Here is a 17,515-nt window from a genome sequence, read left to right as displayed (position 1 = left end):
TTAAAAAGAAAGAAATAGTGCATCAATATGCAATCTGGATGCGATTTATAAAGGAGCCATTTATAAAGCAATGTCTGTGTATATGTTGACTAAATACATTAAACTGTAACCAGTAGCATAACTAGTGTTTGGGAGGTGACTTGTTTGTATAAACAGTGTCAGAACTGCCACTGGTGCAGACAGTATGACTTTACTGGAGCCTGCACGCTTAGGGGGCCAATTGGGTGTTTCGTGCACTTAAGCACCCCCAGTAGGCATGTGTCATCAGAGGCCCAGTCATGTGCTGCGGTCCTGCGCAACTGGGCTCAATTCATATTGGCAGTCTGGGAGGAAATGAAAGTCTGTAATTTCCTGGAGGAGAGGATAAGGCAGAGGTAGGGGCTACTGGAAGAGCCAGCCACTGACTCCCAACCAGCAGATACAACTGGATCCCAGGAAAGCTATCCTTCCGCACCCAACAGGTAGGAAATAGTATATGTGTTTATGTGCATGTGTGCCAGTGTGTATATCGGTGTGTCAGTGTATCTGTATGTGTGTCAATATGTGTATCCGCACGTGTGTCATAGTGTAGTATGAAAAAATGTTAGACTGACCAGGCACTGAAGTTAAAAAAAAGAATTGCAAATGTCTCTGGTTCTCTTACTATCTTGCATTGTGCAGACTTCAGACGTGTCAGATACTTATTTGTAAAAGCCTTTGAATAATATCTTGCTACCCAAATCTGCCTGAAACACAGGTGACATTTTACATGGAAATCATTAGGGTCTAGTAAACATGTAATATATTTTACAATGAATTAACTGAGCTAGAATCAGCAGTTCCAGAACATCTATTTAGATTCAAAACACGTCCATCCTACTCTCGTAATGGTCCCGTTTCTGAACCAAAATTATTAAGTACAGCTGCCTTAACACAACAATAAAGAGCAGTGTTACAACACAGAGCGTTGAAGTGTGGTGCTTGTCACATAGTTGTAACACACCTGAGAAAACAAGATTGGCAAAGGGTGTTGGTGATACCTTGATCAAAGCAATTACTGCGGCAAAAAGGAAAAACCTCCGTCCATTTACTTTTCACTGCTGTGAACTGGCCTAGTAAATTGCTACAGAAATTGGGTGAGTTTCAAGTCCAGAGCAGTCGGTATGGCTATTCTTTGGAAGTAAATACATGGAGTATAAGTGAATTTGTTATTATGTTATTCTATGGGGACAAGTGTGCAAAAGGAGGTGAGGATTGTAAATACAGAAATCGAACAGAAATGAATCCTGTGTAAGGTTTACAGTCTTGATGAGACAGTGAGTATCTCGTACAGTTGGTGTACATTTACTGTGGTCAGTGCACGACCTAGTACCATGGTGAGGCCCAGGAAAGCAACCTTCTAATTGGCAGCATGCCTATGATAATTATAAGGAAATATAAATGCCCCAGTAATTAAATATCTGGATCACGTGACAAAGCCATGGGTGGACGAATGCAATAAAATCTGTAGTGGGGGAGAGGGGGAGGAGCATATTCCTTAAACAGGGGATAACAGAAAAATAACTAACATTTAAGGTAATTTTAAGCTGAAAGAAAAAGTCTCCAGTCTTTTTTCACCTAGATTTTGTAATTCGGTTTTCAATTTGCCACAATTCTTTTCTTAGCGAACTGAAGTGTGCATATGAATGTCCGGTCTTTTGCATCTGCTTTTTTGTGTACAGTGTATACAGAAAATACGTGTGAATTAAGTGTCTGTTAGTGTAGTGAATGTGTAAATAACATGCTGTAACTGTGTACAGTGCAAGTATGTGACTGCAACAGTAAATTAGTAGGTAGTGTCAGTGTATGTTGTTAGTATAAATATATGATCTTATTGGTGTATACTGTGTCAGTATCAATTCCTGTTTGTGTCTTCATAGTGTTTTTGTGAATACATGTGTGTGTGTGTGTTTGTGTGTGTGTATATATGTGGTAGCTTAATTGTGAGTAAATGATGTTTATGTGCATTTATGAAGTTAGTGCTTATGTATGAATTATGCATATGCAGGGTTGTATTTGCATTAAAAGGTTACTTCAATTACCATGAATACCTGATGCTTTGCCAGCATTTTAGCTCTAAGAGCATTATAGGAGATGTAGTCCACAACAAGTGTCAAAGGTTGCCTATCCCTGCAATAAGTATATGTAGAGAGGAGATATATCAAAGTATTCTGTTCTAAAAAGTGGTGCAATATTTCAAAAGGGAAGATCACATAATGTTTTGTTGGGTCCACAGATTTCCATGGCTTGAACTTTTAGAACATTAGATTACTTCATACTTTGATAAATGTCCGTCATAGTTTTTATTTCTCCTCCGATGCAATGTGAACCTGGACTGGATTGTGAAGTCAGTTGATACATATTTAACAGTGGAAGTACACGTAGGCTTCCCCTGGTTTTTCTGTGTGGCCCTGTGACGGAAGTGCAGCCACAAGCTTGAGGTGCCATATATGATGATAGTCCACACATTTAGGGCAAATTGAGGAGTCTGTCTGATCAATTGCTGGTTGGGCGCCATAGCCCATTAATAATGAGACCTGACCCCTCTCAGACCAGCAATACTGGTGTGGTGCTGGAAGTAAATAAAGGTAATTTCCTCCATAATTCCATAGTGCTGCACAGGGTGGGCAAAAAGAGAGGCAGACACAGGGGGAGAGAGCCTGAAGAGCCAGCCACAGGCTCCCATCAGCCTCAGCCAAGGCCCCTGCAGCAAGTATGGAAACACGCAAGTGGCTAAAATTGTGTGTGTGTCTGTGTGTACATGTATCTGTGTATCTGTAAGCGTGACAGTGTGTGTATCTGTGGATGTATGTATGTGTGCGTGTTTTTGTGTATCTGTGTAAGTAAGTGTGAGTATATGTGCGTATCCTTGTGTGTGTGTGTGGCGGTGTGTACCTGTGTCAGTATGTGTGTGGCAGTGTTTCAGTATATGTGCATACATCCCAGCATTTGAAAGGTAGAGCTACCCACAAATACAACCCTGCATTTAAACACCAACACTATATGCAAACACATCACTGTTTTCAAAACACCAACATTATATACAAATGCACCTCAGCATTCAAACACAAACCCTACAGAAAACACACCGACATTCAAACGCCAACAATACATACAAACACACCCCTGCATTCACATGGCAACAGTAAACAAACAATTGCATTTACTACACACAAATACACTCCTACATTTACACACATACTCCATACTCCATACATGCACATACATATATACTCCATACATGCACATACTCCATGGGAAGCATGCTTACATTCAAGCACACAGACACTTTTCACAATTACAACCCTGCAAGAATGAGCAGATGGTAGATTCCTAGCTGGCAGAGCATCATGATTGTGCAGCAGTTGGGGATCTGCCTTTTGGCCACCCTTGCACTAGAGGGGGGCAAAAATTGTCTTACACCAGGGTCCTCTATACATTAGTTACACCACTGCTTTGTAATACATATCTAAAAAAAAACACCATAGTGTCAGTTTTTATAAACTGCAATAATTACCTTGCAGGGTTAAGTCCTCCTCTAGTGGCTGTCTATCAAACAGCAACTGTGACAAAACCCATTTTGGGGCTATCAGCGCCCTTTGTTCATATGCCGTTTGCACATTTCTGCCCTATGTATTCCCTTTTATTGTACCGAACAAACTCACAAACAGCCAGACCACACGCAATGGGAGTGTGCAGTCTGTTAACCTCCCAGAAGCTGTGGTTAACCGCAACTAATTGGCGAACGGTCAGGTGGTCGCCGTTCGTATGAATTAACACGTGGCGGCGGCCATCTTAAATTGTCGAAACTTCCATCTCTTCGTTTCCATTTATACGACCGCCACGACGTTCAGTACTTTCATAACCCACGAACTAGAACGACCCTGATAGCTAAAAGCCATGGAACTAATGATGGACAGATTTCTGCCGAACTGTCAGTGAAAACTCCATGGCGATTTGACTGTGTTCATGGGATCTGACCGCTGTTCGGATATATTGAGTGCTCAGATCCAAGCTACCCCAAGCTATCTGGGGATATGTCGAATGTGGGGGTTCAGTTATGTGAAATATAAATTATGTATTTTAATGTGTTTTGTTACAATTGTAAATGGGAAATATTTGTTGTACCTGGAGATAATTAAGTTTACTACGGCCACTTAACCCAATTATCTCCAGGCTAGAGAGGAGGGATTTTACTGTTTCTGTGGGAGTGTTTTAAATTGCATTATACTGTGATATACATATACTGTGTATATACTTATACTGTGATTGGTTACTGTAAGTTGTGTTCCAATCCACCACAAGGTCCATGTGAGAGTATCCCTTGCTGGAGGATTTGCATAAAAGGCCAAACTGGGGCCACCATTAAACAGATTGTTTTACCCCTTCATGAAGTCTTGGCTCATGTTTGGGGGATTGGGAGCTATAATTCACTACACCTTCTGCTACACTTGGATTTCGCGAGATTCTGCACGGATATACTCAGCTAGAGTATAGGGAAACCGTTACAACAACTAGAGGGACTTCCGGGTTCTTAAATCACGAAAAGTGTTTTAAATGACGCTGGACATCCTCACGCTTTGCGTGAGAACCTCCAGCGTCGCCGAAATCCCCATAGGATTTCGGCGACGCCTTCCTATGGGGAGGTCCAATGCATGCCCGCGGCCATTGCTGCACATGCGCTTTAGGTCTCCCCCGCCGGCTGACATCAGCGGAGGAGGAGCGTGGGTGAAGCCTGACCCAGGGCCGAGGGACATCAGCGCTGCATTCAGGTAAGTCACAGAAGGGGTTTTAACCCCTTCAGCAACAAGGGATTGGGGGGTCGGGGGGGTTGGGGAGGAAGGGGGGCACTGCAGGTTCTGCAGTTCAAGGAAAACAGATTGTTTTCCTAGCACTGGAGAGTCCCTTTAAGGTTTCTCCGTGTAGGAGTATGCTGCTTTTTATATTATGAAAATAACAGATTATGGTAAATAGAGGTGTTTTAGTCTTTTCATTATAACATATTTAACAAATGATGATGCTAGTAATTTATATTTTAAGAGATTTTATCATATTGTGGTAAAAGTAATGTATATATTATGTTTATGAGGTTTGCTTTTTTATTTAAAAAAAAACCAAAAAAACACATTATTGACTGGGAACACAACCTATACAACAGAATAAAATCACAAAAATATCAAAAGCCCAACCACAATTTTATGGAAAAAAACTGTAACCTCCTTTATTCTCTTGAAACCAGATACTGTAGCACTCATTCTGCTGCAAGAAAAACATGAGAACGCTCATTGTCTGCCCTTTAAAAAAATAATTGCACGTTCAGTTAAAACAATGGAAAAAAGATCCCTTGGAAGCTTTAGTTTCCTTACTGCAAATGCACTCATGTTCTCTTTCCGTTTTAATCTTTTTTTGTATCTATTTGTTGGAGACAACCTGTCACTTACACCAATCATACCCTTATTATATCTGGATTGTATCCATGTTCTTGTAAATTGAACTTTCTAATACATTATATTGCTTTTTAATTCAATTCTTCCAAAGAGGCCTGCAGTAGGTTTTAAAGAAATTTCAACATTCTGTCAACCTGTTCTTCAGTGTGAAATCTGAATGTTCTTTTCCGAACAACAATACTGTACTTTATAGTATAATGATAAGGCTTTGACTTATATTAACCCTGTTGCTAATAACATTTATTTTGTGTAATGCAAATAGCATAACATCAATGTAAAACTTTTTATAATGGCATTGTGTGTAGTATTAAAGCCATATTCAGACAGATTGTGCTGGCAGTTTGGGAATATGCTATCCCAAACATACTGCCAATACCATGGAAATATCAATGAAAATGGTATTCCATAATTAATTGTTCTTGATATTATACCTGTTATTTAATCGAAAACTGTTATTTATCTTTCTGTTCGCTGTAATTTTCCAGAAAATGTTGGAAAGATCATGACAGAAGACTAATTAATGATTAATTTCACATAATCCTCAAAATTGCAGTTTTGCCCTTATTTAAATTTTTAGCTCTCGTGAGTTAATTAAATCGAGCAGATTACTTTTTTGGAAAGGACTCCGTAGGAAAGTGTTGAATTATATGCTGATGATATTTAGAGAAAAATGACATCTTTTTTTTTTATCACTTTACTAATTATATTTATTTGTGCAGATATGTGTAATGCATTAAAGGAACACACCAAGCATTATAACCGCTGCAGCACAAGATGGTTTGACTACTTACAGTTGCAAGAAAAAGTATGTGAACCCTTTGGAATGATATGGATTTCTGCACAAATTGGTCATAAAATGGGATCTGATCATCATCTAAGTCACAACAATAGACAATCACAGTCTGCTTAAACTAATAACACACAAAGAATGAAATGTTGCCATGTTTTTATTGAACGCACCATGTAAACATTCACAGTGCAGGTGGAAAAAGTATGTGAACCCTTGGATTTAATAACTGGTTGAACCTCCTTTGGCAGCAATAACTTTAACCAAACATTTCATGAAGTTGCAGATCAGACGTGCACAACGGCCAGGAGTAATTCTTGACCATTCCTCTTTACAGAACTGTTTCAGTTCAGCAATATTCTTGGGATGTCTGGTGTGAATCGCTTTCTTGAGGTCATGCCACAGCATCTCAATCGGGTTGAGGTCAGGACTCTGACTGGGCCACTTCAGAAGGCCTCCCATGAAATCCATTCTTGTTTAGTGTTTTACGTATTGTAGATTCGCTAACAGGGATGTTAGCATTTGCCAGTGACTTTTGTAAGTCTTTAGCTGACACTCTAGGATTCTTCTTCACCTCATTGAGCAGTCTGCGCTGTGCTCTTGCAGTCATCTCCTAGGGAGAGTAGCAGCAGTGCTGAACTTTCTCCATTTATAGACAATTTGTCTTACTGTGGACTGATGAACAGCAAGGATTTTGGAGTACTTTTATAACCCTTTCCAGCTTTATGCAAGTCAACAATTCTTAATCGTAGGTCTTCTGAGAGCTCTTTTGTGCGAGGCATCATTCACATCAGGCAATGCTTCTTGTGAAAAGCAAACCCAGAACTGGTGTGTATTTTTTAAGGGCAGGGCTGCTGTAACCAACACCTCCAATCTCATCTCATTGATTGGACTCCAGTTGGCTGACATCTCACTCCAATTAGCTCTTGGAGATGTCATTAGTCTAGGGGTTGACATACTTTTCCCACCTGCGCTGTGAATGTTTACATGGTGTGTTCAATAAAAACATGGCAACATTTCATTCTTTGTGTGTTATTAGTTTAAGCAGACTGTGATTGTCTATTGTTGTGACTTAGATGATGATCAGATCACATTTTATGACCAATTTGTGCAGAAATCCATATCATTCCAAAGGGTTCACATACTTTTTCTTGCAACTGTATGTTGGAGCTCGCTGGGCTCTTCTGGCACCATAACCAACACAGTGTGCTGTAGTGGTTATGGTGCTTGGTGTGCTCCTATAAAATGTGTTCTCAAACTTACAAACGTATTTGTAACGTGCACATGTCTCTAATTTAATCTTCAATGAAGTCTTGTCTGAGTTTGTACAGCATTTGACTATATAACTTTGAAACTGGACTTTGATCTTCTATCATTCTAATATTTTAAAAGAAGGTGCACACATACACAGACACAAGATTATAAACTATTAATGGTGTCCTAAATAAAATATGTTGGGCAGAACAGAAGATGGGAGGTCAATTTTATTTATTATTTATTACTGGGTTGCCAGGTAATGTTATGTCAGAAAAAAACCATATAGTATTATTTATGTTTTCCAACCAGGGAGACTGTGAACTTGATGGGATGATGCAATTTGTAATTTTTTAAAGCCAAACAAAAAGCCATTGTAATTAGTGTCTCTGTTTAGATTTTGCTGTCTGCCAAAGATACATTCTTCATAGTTTTAATGCTTTATCAAATAACCCATAGAGCAAGAATGTAGGTATTATAAGAGCTGTGCCAACATTCAACTCCCAATCCTTATCTGCAGGGGTACAACATTTACACTAGCTCTGTGAATGCCTGGCTGCTGAAACTACTGGTTTACACCTGGATTATAATTTAAAGAAAATGATGTATTGTAGGTGTACCAACGGAAGAACAATCTATAATATGGGAAACATAACCACCTAACTAGACGCAAACTGGACAGACACGTAGATAGATACCAGTGCATGTTTAAATAATTTAAGTGCCATTTTGCACGGTAGGGAGGAACTCTGTCATAACTTTTATTTGTTGTTGTTTTCCTGTTAAGTATAGCTGACATTTCAGTTTCTACTTTCCTACTCTTTTCTCCTGCTCCTTTTATTTGCATTTGTACATCTTCATAAAATGTAGGTGGAACACTGCAGCAAATATGCATCTAGACTTTTCTGTAACCTTAACATCAGTGGGCTTACAGAATAACATCTACATTACAGAATTTCAGAGAGAAACCATAGCCTAGGTTCAGGATTGTCATGAAACACAGGATAAGTAATCCTGGGGAACCCAATTTACAGTCACTAAGCCTTGAATGATTGTGAGGTAGCCGTAACCCAGAACTGCTTGGGTGAGGTTGGGCAGTACTGTGAAAACTCTATGTAGCGGACTCCGGGTAACCCGACTAGATACCTCCGCTATTTTCCCTCTCAGCCAGACTGGAACCTTGTGTGATTATATATAAACACCAGAAAGATAAACAGCTAAGAGCCTGGTCAGTGTTACCACCTTCCCAACACTTAGTGTGAGTGTAGCGCTATATTTGTAATCACAGAAACCAATAGTGTAAAAACATATGCACTTACCCATCAGATCATATGGGGGTTATATATGAAAAAGAAAAAACAGAAGATATAGTGTAATACTGTATGGCAATAGATAAAATTATTTTCAGTTGTAGTGAGTGGAAATAAACTCACAATTTTTGAGCCTTTTATATGCATATAGGCTCAAACACTTTCAGCTTCTGTGCCTTAAAGGTAGGCAACTATACCCCTGTTTTTGGCTTGCTTCCCCTTTATTCTTCTCAACGAATTGCATGTAACCAAAAAAAGGAAACAAGAAGCAGAAAACTCTGGGTGCAGAACTAATGGTGACAGGTCGTTGTAAATAATAATAGAATGGGTGCTCACCTTTTCTAGAGCCTTTTATAACTGGCTCTGAGTATGATAGTATTGTGTCAAATTATAGAATGATATAGGCCTTTTACTGGATCCAAAGTACAGGTAGAGATGGAGGTAGGTAAATATATAACATTTATTTATTTTAAAACATATAACAAAATAAAATAAACTAAATTTTAAAAAGTATTAAAATTAGGTAAACACTATATATACTCGTCCTCTCCTTCTTCTTCCTTTTACCAAGATGCGTTTCGCCTTCAATGTCGGCTTTTTCAATTGGTATATTCCTTCCTGCTTGTTATCCGGTTTTTACTCTTTCAAAAATCTCGCCTTTCACGCTTGTTGACCAATCCTGTGTTGGAGACTCAGGTGGTCTCCTGTGTGTACGTAATTTCGCCATTGCATCACTTCCGATTGGTATCTGAAACTACTGCTCCTGAAATGCACTTACCTTCCAGTAGTTCCATCCTCGTTGGTTATGTGAACCACTATACCCACAGTCCACTCGTACTGATTTCATACGCATATAGAAAAAGGTCCTTTATTCTATCGGTCCTCTCAAGACATATTTATAAACGAAAAAATATATATAATGGTTAAACCTTTATTATTATACTTCGTCCTATCAGTTCTAAACACATAAAAACTATATAATAAATATAATAGCTGGAATAAAAAAAAAAGGAACTTTATATTTTAGTTTATGCAACTTTACATATAATATATGAACAAAAATTCCACTCTCTTAGAACAGGACCAATAAAGACCAAATACAAGAGTTCAATAATAATGTAATAAAAATAGTGAATATAAAATAAATGAATATATAAACAATTCCCATACATAAAAGCTCTTCTGTAGAGAACGATTTTTATAAAAATTGACACAACTCAAAATCTGCATTCAGACCAAAAGGGGTGTGGGTGTTGAGATTAAAAATCCATTTCATTTCTATTTTACATCGTTTCTTAACCTCATATTCTCCCTCTCCAATTTACCTCCACTTTTTGTATAGCCAAAAATTCTAAAAGCTGTGGATCATTATTGTGAAATAATTTAAAATGTAGAGACATTATGCTTATCGTATCCTTTTCTAATGTTCCTCATATGTTCATTAATTCTTATGTGGAGTGGACGCTTCGTTCTTCCCAAATAATATAGCTGGCATGGACATTTTAAAATATAAATCACTTTCTTTGTAAAACACGTGATCATACTTTTTTTTTTTTTAATTCTTTATTTTTGCTCACCTCAATGTTGGGAGATAAGCAGTAAGTTGCCAAAATCTTACAAACAATATTAATACACGGTTTGCATACAACAGCACAGAGATTGTGTCAGATGCGTCTTATACACTGAGGTGAGTATTTTTAGGTTATTAGAAGGCTGGGGTCGGTACATCGTATATAATCTGTTAAGTGGCCTCCATGTGGGGTGGCCGTATGTCACGTTGTCAATTGCAAGGTGCTACAGTGAGCGTGTGACTCTAGGTGTTCTGTGGCTAGAGTTTGCATATGGGGGCCATTAAAAGTATAATAAAATAATACAAAAATTTAAAAAAATTAAGTTTGATGCTTAGAAGGAAACCAAAACTATTACGATTAGAGTAGTATTGGTGTGTGGGCGTCGCTAGAGCTAGTCTAACCTCCGGAGCCTGACCTTATGGGCTTCTCATTTGTCTTGGGCTGTGGGATAGCAGCGGTAATTTTACGCCCCTGGGTTTTGCTTGGGCTGTTGGTTGGTGGTCTAGGTCGTAGGGGCGGGGGGCGGGGGGGGGGGTTGAGGAGCTGAATTTGAGCTTTAGTGGCCGTTTGCTGAGGTGTATGGACTTGTGTAAGTCAAGTGCCTGAGAGCGTGTCAAACGTAAAAAAGTGATAGGTAACAAATAAAAACTTAAATCATGAATAAAAACTTAAATCATTGTGACTGTTCAGGTTGTGGCTGCCTTGTAGGTGGCCGCCGGGACAAAAGGGGTAACTTTCTCCATGTCCCAGGTATGTGGTAGCACTGAAGTGATGCACGAGCTGGGCCGGGATAAAGAGACCCGAGGGAGGCCTAGGACCTCTAGTAGAGCAGCTGCCTCCGTCAGATCTCAAACCACATGGCTTACATCGCCCTGCAGGACCTGTAGCATTCGTGAGGAGCACCATTGATATCGGGTGTCTCTGTTGCGGAGCAATGTCGTGAAGGGTTGCAGGGATTTTCTCCATTTAAGTGTGTCTCCAGAAAGGTCGGCATAGAAGGTAAGCGACATGCCTTCAAACTCGTATGGTGATGTTCCCTTCAGTGCCGCCATGACTGCCAGCTTATCCCCGTTCCAGGAAAAATGTATCACGATGCCGCTTGTGGCGGATTCCGGTGCTCTCTGTGGTTTTGGGATTCGGAAGGTCCCAGTGATGTTGATGCCTCTGGCCCTTTTGGGAGTCAGCAAGGCCCTGATCAGTCGCCGTGCCAGGTGTGGGAGTTCTGCCGTCTGCAGGTCGTCTGGGACGCCACGGGCCTTAATGTTATTGCGGCGCCGGGCGTCTTCCAGGAGTGCAAAGCGTTGCTCAAAGGTAAGTTGGTGTTTTTTAAGGCATCGCACTTCGTCTTCCAGGGATGCGAGCCGTTGGGATTGTTGCGTGGATGTTGTTTCCACGGTCTCTATACGACCCACAAGGCCTGAGAGGTCCGAGCAGAGGGAGGCCACATCGGCCTGAATGGTTTTCTGAAGGCTGGCTAGCAGGTCCTTCAGGACAGCCATTGTCACTGGTTGGGAGTCATCTCCTCGAGGGACTGCCGGGGGTGGAGGTAAAGGTGGTATAGTAGATCCCCTGTCTGGCAGCATTTCCTCAGAGGAATCTGAAAAGTCGTTGTATTCGGCGGCCATCTTGGGTCCGCTTACTGCGTGCGCTTGTCTCAGGAGGTCCCCGATATTCATGCTCATCCTGGGCTTGTCGGGTTTTTGCTTTTTTGTTTTGTGACCCATTGTGAGTGTGGGTGCTTGTCTCTCCCGGGTTCGGGTCACCGGAGGTATTTGGAAGCTGCAAATAGCGCTGTGTATAACGGAGCTCATGAGATGTGCGTCCGTCTCGCTCAGCTGTTTGGCTCCGCCCCCCTAGGTAGGATGTCAGACTGAGGCTCCCTCCTAGAGCTGTGGGCTCTGTTGTGTGAATAGAAGGAGGATGAGTGTCACGTATGGTGGTTGTATGTTGTGCAAGAGTGTGTAGTGGCTGGGTGTTGTGTGAGGAGAAGGCTGTGAGTTGTATGTGAGGGGTAGGCCGAGTGTGCCTTTATGTGCTTGTTGAGTGGTGTGTGGGGGATTTTTTGAATGGAAAAGAGTCTGAGAGTGGCTGACTGTTGTGTGTGTTGTGTCTGAGTGCTGATGTGTTGAAGGGAAGGAGGCTGCCTGTGTTTGGGGAAGTATATATTTTTCCATATGTCCCTCTCCTGCTTACCTTTTTTGTAAGAGGAGTGTTATCCACTGGTTGTCCAGTGGAGTGCATTCTTGGGAGTGTTATTCTCCGGTGGGGGACCACTGTGACCTTTACATATACCAGGTGCAACTCCTTGGCAGTTTCCACAGTTAATTAAATAACTCAGAGCACTAGTTGATATGAGTCGTTGAGAAGTGCCAGGGTACCATGAGAGTGAGGGAACTCTTAAAGTGATCTGCACCTGATATAGGTGTAGACCACAAGGCTCTCTTGACAAAGTGAGGTGACGCAGAGTCGAGCAGGGAGAGCCTCTTCACAGACAGAGCTGGAGCCCGGGTCATACACAGCCACCTATACAGTCTGGTTGATATTCCGGCTTTGCATACAGATTCAACTGTCACCTAAGCTTCTTAAAAAAGTTTAAAGCTTCTAAGCTTCTTGAAAAGTTTAAAAAAGTTAATAAAAGTATTTGGATCATATATATAATCTAAGTACTATTATATGCACATACTCATACACAATCCATTATTTTAAGTGTATTTTAATAAATATATTGTAACGGACCGTTTCAGCAGACAAGGGGTTAAAATCTGTTTAGGCGATAATCCCCTTTTTGAGAGACAGGCACAGCTACTGCAGAACACCAAACTCCTGAACTGGATACAAGATAACACTCCGAGCTGAACAAGAAAAGCATACAATCCGCTTACACTCCTGGCAGTCAGCTTACAATCCAATTCCCCGAGACGACACTTCATTTTGAGGGTTAAAAAGGAACTCTGGACTGGCTCATCCAGCCCGGCTTTTATTTCCATCTCACACATACAGGCCACACCCAGGGGGAGGCATAAAATAACCAATGACATAGATGTTACCTCCCACACATCCCCTCCCCTTAGTGTGACACATAATCCCATTATGCATACAGTGTAAAATATACTTTTACACAACTTTCATAACTTTAAAACCATACATCACATTCACATAAAAATACATATCCACAATCAATCCATTCAGGGGAACAACATATTAAAAAATGGCATGAATCCGACCAGGGGTTAAAAGTTACTAAAAGTATCTTTTGTCCCTTACTAGCCGCATGGCAAACCAGTTTAGAAAGGTTTTACATAGGCCTCTATCCTGGAGACAAAGAGGAAAGTAATCCAATTATCCAGGGCTAGAAGCAGACTCCATTAACCACATGGTTACAGAAAGACATAAAACACTTTAAAATACAGAAAGTTACTTTTTATCCATAACACACAGACATTTCACATATCCCCAGATAGCTGGGATCTGAGCGCACAAAACTACCGAATAGCGCGCAGATCCTATTCACACAGTACAATTGCCATGGAGCTAAAGTCTTTCCCATAGTCTTTCATTATATGAATAGGCTCCATGGTATAGCTATCTGGGGTATCACATTCCCATAAAGTCTGGTCCATAGTCCAAAGGCAAGAGGCGGGCAATCAGCCCCCTCCAAGGACACGTGGCGAGGTCGGTTTTGCCACATATATATATATATATATATATATATATATATATATATATAAATGTTAAAATACTCTTAGAGTGAAGTTAATTTAATATATAGTTATATAAAGTTAATATATATATATAAATAAACAAATAATTAAAAAAATTACATTTAAAAAACGATATACCAGTTTAAATTTGTTCTAACTGTATTTTGATATATATATATATATATATATATATATATCAAAATACATTTAGAATGACGTTATAAATATGTATATATATGTATATAAATATTTATATATAAATAAACACATATATATTTAGATTATACAAATATAACATTTTTGCATAATTAAGTCATTTTATTAATTACAATTTGAGGGATCTGCCTGACAACCCAGGCCGGAAGTCCAGAGAATTTGGTTCACAAGCCCTATATTTAACCCTGTAACTTTCCAAGACACCATAAAACCTGTATATGGGGGGGTACTGTTTTACTCTGGAGACTTTGCTGGACACAAATATTAGTTCTTCAAAACAGTAAAACATATCACAACGATGATATCGTCAGTGAAAGGGCCGTTGTTTGCATTTTTCACACAAAAACGGCACTTTGACTGATGATATAATTGTTGTGATACATTTTACTGTTTTGCAACACTAATATTTGTGTTCCGCGGAGTGTCGCAAGTAAAACTGAACACCCCATGTACAGGTTTTATGGTCTTTTCAAAAGTTACAGAGCCAAATATAAGACTTGCATTTCCTTTTTTTCACATTGAAATTTGCCAGATTGGTAATGTTGCCTTTGAAAGAGTATGGTAGCCCAGGAATAAGAATTACCCCTATGATAGCATACCATTTGCAAAAGTAGACAACCCAAGGTATTGCAAATGGGGTATGTCCAGTATTTTTGAGTAGCCACTCAGTCACAAACACTGGCCAAAAGTAGCGTTCAAATTCGTTTTTTGCATTTTTCACACACAAACAAATATGAACACTAACTTTAGCCAGTGTTTGTGACTAAGTGGCTACTAAAAAAGACTGGACATACCCCATATTGAATACCCTGGGTTGTGTACTTTAAAAAAAAAAAAGATGTACATGTAAGGTGTGATTCAGAGATTTATGACAGATAACAGTGTTATAATGTCACTATTGATAAATTTTAAAAATCTATATTTTGAAACAGCAATATTCTAGTTGTACTTATAGCCCTATAACTTGCAAAAAAAGAGCTAAGAACATGTTAAAATTCAGTATTTCTAAACTCAGAACAAAATTTAGAAACTATTTAGCACGGGTGTTTTTTGGCGGTTGTAGATGCGTAACAGATTTTGGGGGTCAAAGTTAGAAAAGGTGTGCTTTTTTTTACATCATATTTTATAAATTTTTTTATAGTAAGTGATATGATGAAAATAATGGTATCTTCAGAAAGACAATTTAATGTCGAGAAAACAGTATATAATATGTGTGGGTACAGTAAATGAGTAAGAGGAAAATTACAGCAAAACACACACCGCAGAAATGTAAAAACAGTCCTGTTACTTAACGGTAAGAAAATTTAAAAATGGCCTGGTCACTAAGGGGTTAAAGACGTAGCACACATTTTGAAGCAATGAATCATATATAATCACTTTATCTGTGCAGTCTATCAGGTGTTCCTCACTGATGCAATAAAACCATTTCTGTGTGAACGGATGCTCCTTTGAAAAAGGCATTTTCACCGACACCTTGTAGGCATTTCCTTGATTATCCTCCCTCTCTCAATATAATTTACTTGTACATTTTTGGTATGTATTTTGTTTTTTCTGTGATTATTGCATTTTTCCATGATTTGTGGCATCTAGCAGGTTAACAATTTCTGATTTGACGTATAGATACTGTGTAGATACTGTGTACTTTGATTTTTGCAATAGTTATTTTCTGTACACTGGGATATTGATCATCTTTTTTGTATAATATTGTTATTGCATAGTATATTAACTTTGTTTTGTTACAAGTGCCCTTTGATGTTTATCATAGAGACTATGTTTGTTTGGTAATTTTAATAAAGCTATATTGATTAATTTTATATTGATTTGCTCCCCATTCTGTTATATATGTATTTTTTAGTTTGGTTCTATGGGGAATAGAACCTATTGAGTGGACATCAAGAAATTATTGTTTACAGGTATATTCTGTGGGGTTTTTCAAGTTTAGTGATGCACCCATGAATAGTATGGATCTTGGGGCTGGCTTCAGGCAAGCAAATCTTACTTACACAAATTTGCTTTCTAGTAATAACGCAATGTTGCCATCCAGTAATTGAGCCAATATTTAGAAACGTAAAACCTATCCGTATAAGAATGAAAGTTCTACCAACAGTTTACACCCTTTATTTATATAGCTAAGTCTTTCCAAAATATATATTTTTTTTTTTAATTAAAATAAACTTTCCTAGCAGGAAATGAAATTATAGCTAATCAGCTCTTTTCATTATTACGCCAATGTACTTGTGTGTGTGTCCTTAAAATGGCTCTGCTCTCTCTCTGGAAATTTAAGAATCATTCTAATTACTGCGGCCAATTCTAAACATCTCATTAGTGCAGTTACAACAATAAGCTGCTTCTCCAGTTTTCAAACTTTATGTCATCCTTAATTATAAAGTGCAGGTATGGTTATAAAATAGTTTGGTATGTAAGGCTCGTTAAGTGAACCAACCCAAGCACCTGAAGTCACCTAGAATATCCTTTTACGTACAGAGATGGATTGAAAACAAGTTGAGACCTAATGGAACAAAATTATTAACATCATTTAAAAAATTGATTCTAATTTATACATATTGATTAATTGGCTGTCCCTAGAGTGTATATATACTGTCATATGTGTGATCATCACCATCCCATTTTTCTCTTGCTTTTCAATGTGGTCATGTCAAACTCTTAATGCTCCATGCCTACAGGGGATGTTTGAATCTGCAGAATCTGGAACATTGTAAAATTCTTGTCCACAACATATGGAGTGCCAAAGGTTTGCTACCCCTGATCTAGAGTCTGGTTGTGAGCTACCTGCAGTAGGCTTTCTCTACTTCTATGAAGATAGGCTGTGTTAGCAGCAAGACCATGTTCAAAATTAAAAGGGCTAAATCAGGGGTCAAGTCCTGGGGAAAAAAGTGTGGGAACTCTCCCCCACCAAAAAAAACCCCACTCGTATGCATATATAAACGCGTGCACACACATACACATGCACTCAGACACTCACAGACGCACACACATACTCAGACACTCACACAGTGGTGTATTTTAATTTTGTGCTGCCCTAGGCATGACTATACCGGAGCACCCCCCAATCTAAATTTACCACCCCTTCCTGTCAAGGGCGCACCGCTTCCTGATTAAGAACCTACCCCTTCCTCTTTAGACTCCACCTTTTCCTGCTCCTTTTAAAGAAATACTATAGTGCCAGGAAAACAAAGCTGTTTTCCTGGCA

This window comes from Pelobates fuscus, chromosome 5 (genome assembly GCF_036172605.1).
Source record: "Pelobates fuscus isolate aPelFus1 chromosome 5, aPelFus1.pri, whole genome shotgun sequence".
NCBI lineage: Eukaryota > Metazoa > Chordata > Amphibia > Anura > Pelobatidae > Pelobates > Pelobates fuscus.
Note: the sequence above shows the minus strand (reverse complement) of the source record.